Source organism: Triticum dicoccoides, chromosome 6A, assembly GCF_002162155.2.
Source record: "Triticum dicoccoides isolate Atlit2015 ecotype Zavitan chromosome 6A, WEW_v2.0, whole genome shotgun sequence".
NCBI lineage: Eukaryota > Viridiplantae > Streptophyta > Magnoliopsida > Poales > Poaceae > Triticum > Triticum dicoccoides.
Window position 1 is genome coordinate 114675036 of NC_041390.1, and position 4195 is coordinate 114679230.

Below are 4195 nucleotides of genomic sequence, written 5' to 3' on the forward strand. Positions count from 1 at the left end.
TCGTTTAATCTTTGACAGACGTCGTGCTGTCCGTATTACTCTCCCTGCTCCTGCCTTCTTTGATTATCAGGCAAAAGGGAGATATGTTATTACCAGAGAGGAGGCAGATGAGTACGAGAGGAGGGCGAAGGCCGCTCGTCGCCACGCTGCAGCTCAGGAGGCGATAGCCGCTGCATCTCAGTACGACCCCAACTATTACTATGGATATCCGCCAGGCCAACCGTGGCCATAGACCAACTTAGGCCAAAAGCCTAAGCTTGGGGGAGTACGCATTTCTCACCGACATTATATTCATGTTCACACACTCATTGCTAGATGTCGGTGCTCATACTTTTTCATTGTATCATCCATGCTAGTTTATTTTCCTTTTTATGCTCTCTTCTTGTGTGTATAAACCTTAAGAAAAACTAAAAAAATTAGTTGTAGCTTTTAATTAGTTTACTTTCCATGCTTGTAGTAGTAATTAAAAAAAGAAAAACCCAAAAAGATTTCCTTTTCTTCTTTTACTTGTTGGGAGCTTTCCCGTGTAAATAGTTTTATTTCCTTTCTTTTCTTTGGGGGTCGATAGGAGAAGACCATAATTAAATTGTTGAGTAGCTCTTATATGCATTATTGTTGATCTAACAAAAGAGCCCATATTGCCTTGTCTTCTCCTGTTTATTGAATGCTTGCAGATTCCATCTTAGTCCAATGCACGTGCACTATTATTATTATCCACATCGTTCGGTCGTGCAAGTGAAAGACAATAATGATGATTATATGATGAACTTATTGAGATGAGAAAAGCTGGTATGAACTCGACCTCCTTGTTTTTGTAAATATGATTAGTTCATCGTTCCTAATTCAGCCTATTATGAAAAAACATGTTTGCAATGACAACTAGAGATCATAGTTTCTTGTGCCATGCTTGATTAGCTAGGAGCTTATAATGGTTTACCTTGTGTGCCAACATGCTATTAAAATGGTTGTGATGTGGTATGATAGGGTGGTATCCTCCTCTGAATGATTTAAGTCACTTGACTTGGCGCATGTTCACGCATGTAGTTGAAACAAAATCAACATAGCCTTCACGATATTTATGTTCATGGTGGATTATATCCTACTCATGCTTGCATTCGGTGTTGATTAATTTTAATGCATGTTCATGACTGTTGTCGCTCTCTAGCTGGTCACTTCCCAGTCTTTTGCTAGCCTTCACCTGTACTAAGCAGGAATACTGCTTGTGCATCCAACTCCATAAACCCCAAAGTTATTCCATACAAGTCCACCATACCTACCTATATACAGTATCTACCTGCCGTTCCAAGTAAATTTGTATGTGCCAAACTCTAAACCTTCAAATAAATATCTTGTTTTTATGCTCGAATAGCTCATGTATCAACTAGGGCTGTCCATATCTTCCATGTTAGGCGAGTTATTCTTAAGAGGAGTGGACTCCGCTCCTCACTCACGAGAAAGTGGCTGGTCACCGGGATGCCTAGTCCCATGCTTTATGCAAACTAAATCAAAATAATTGCAAACAAAACTCCCACTGGGACTCTTGTTAGTTGGAGGCACTCATTGTTTCGAGCAAGCCATGGATCGATGCTTGTTGGTGGAGGGGGAGTATAAACTTTACCATTCTGTTTGGGAACCGCCTATAATGTGTGTAGCATGGAAGATATTGCCATCTCTTGGTTGTTATGTTGACAATGAAAGTATACCGCTCAAAATATTATTCATCTCTATTTCAAAACCGAGCTCTGGCACCTCTACAAATCCCTGCTTCCCTCTGCGAAGGGCCTATCTATTTACTTTCATGTTGAGTCATCATCTTCTTATTAAAAAGCACCAGTTGGAGAGCACAGCCGTCATTTGCATTCATTACTATTAGTTTACATTGAGTATGACTTGACTGGATCTCTTTTACCATGAATTACAATGTCTAGTCAGTCCTTGATCTTTAAAGGTGCTGTGCATTTATGTTTTGCGGTCTCAGAAAGGCCTAGCGAGATACCATCTTGTTATATCATATTATGATTGTTTTGAGAAAGTGTTGTCATCCGAGATTTATTATTATAGCTCGCTAGTTTATGATGCCATTGATATGAGTAAACTTGAGACCTAAGCGTTATTGTGAATATGGTTAGTTCATAATCTTTGCTGAAAACTTGAATGCTGGCTTTACATATTTACAACAACAAGAGCAAACAGAGTTTGTAAAAGTTTTTCTTTATCACTTTCAGTTTTTCAACTGAATTGCTTAAGGACAAGCAAAGGTTTAAGCTTGGGGGAGTTGATACATCTTCGACGTATCTACTTTTCCAAACACTTTTGCCCTTGTTTTGGACTCTAACTTGCATGATTTGAATGGAACTAACCTGGACTAACGCTGTTTTTAGCAGAATTGCTATGGTGTTATTTATGTGCAGAAACAAAAGTTCTCAGAATGACCTAAAACTTCACGGAACACCTATTCAGAAATAATAAAAAATCCCTGCAAAAGATGAAGACCAGGGGGCCCACCACCTGTCCACGAGGGTGGGGGCGCGCCTACCCCCCTAGGGCGCGCCCCCTACCTCGTGGGCCCCCTGGAGCTCCTCCAACCTCAACTCCAACTCTATATATTTGCTTTCAGGGAGAAAAAAAATCAGAGAGAAGAATTCATCGCGTTTTACGATACGGAGCCGCCGCCAAGCCCTAAAACCTCTCGGGAGGGCTGATCTGGAGTCCGTTCGGGGCTCCGAAGAGGGGAATCCGTCGCCATCGTCATCATCAACCATCCTCCATCACCAATTTCATGATGCTTGATAACCCACAAGTATAGGGGATCGCAACAGTTTTCGAGGGTAGAGTATTCAACCCAAATTTATTGATTCGACACAAGGGGAGCCAAAGAATATTCTCAAGTATTAGCAGCTGAGTTGTCAATTCAACCACACCTGGAAACTTAATATCTGCAGCAAAGTATTTAGTAGCAAAGTAATATGATAGTAGTGGTAACGGTAGCAAAAGTAATGTTTTTGATATTTTGCAGTGATGATAGCAATAGCAACGGAAAACTAAATAAGCGAAGAACAATATATGGAAAGCTCGTAGGCAATGGATTGGTGATGGAGAATTATGCCGGATGCGGTTCATCATGTAACAGTCATAACCTAGGGTGACACAGAACTAGCTCCAGTTCATCAATGTAATGTAGGCATGTATTCTGAATATAGTCATACATGCTTATGGAAAAGAACTTGCATGACATCTTTTGTCCTACCCTCCCATGGCAGCGGGGTCCTAATGGAAACTAAGGGATATTAAGGCCTCGTTTTAATAGAACCGGAACAAAGCATTAACACATAGTGAATACATGAACTCCTCAAACTACGGTCATCACCGGTAAGTATCCTGATTATTGTCAATTCGGGGTTAACGGATCATAACACATAATAGTCGACTATAGACTTGCAAGATAGGATCAAGAACTCTCATATATTGATGAAAACATCATAGGTTCAGATCTGAAATCATGGCACTTAGGCCCCAGTGACAAGCATTAAGCATAGCAAAGTCATAGCAACATCAATCTCAGAACATAGTGGATAGTAGGGATCAAACCCTAACAAAACTAACTCGATTACATGATAGATCTCATCCAACCCATCACCGTCTAGCAAGCCTACGATGGAATTACTCACGCACGGCGGTGAGCATCATGAAATTGGTGATGGAGGATGGTTGATGAAGACGATGGCGACGGATTCCCCTCTCCGGAGCCCCGAACGGACTCCAAATCAGCCCTCCCGAGAGGTTTTAGGGCATGGCGGTGGCTTCGTATCGTAAAACGCGATGAATTCTTCTCTCTGATTTTTTTCTCCCCGAAACCAAATATATAGAGTTAGAGTTGAGGTGGGAGGAGCTCCAGGGGGCCCCCGAGGTAGGGTCGCGCCCTAGGGGGGCAGGCGCGCCCCCACCCTTGTGGACAGGTGGTGGCCCCCCTAGCCTTCATCTTTTGCAAGGATTTTTTATTATTTTCGAAAAGTTGTTCCGTAAAGTTTCAGGTCATTCCGAGAACTTTTGTTTCTGCACATAAATAACACCATGGTAATTCTGCTGAAAACAGCGTCAGTCCGGGTTAGTTCCATTCAAATCATGCAAGTTAGAGTCCAAAACAAGGGCAAAAGTGTTTGGAAAAGTAGATACGGCGGAGATGTATCAACTCCCC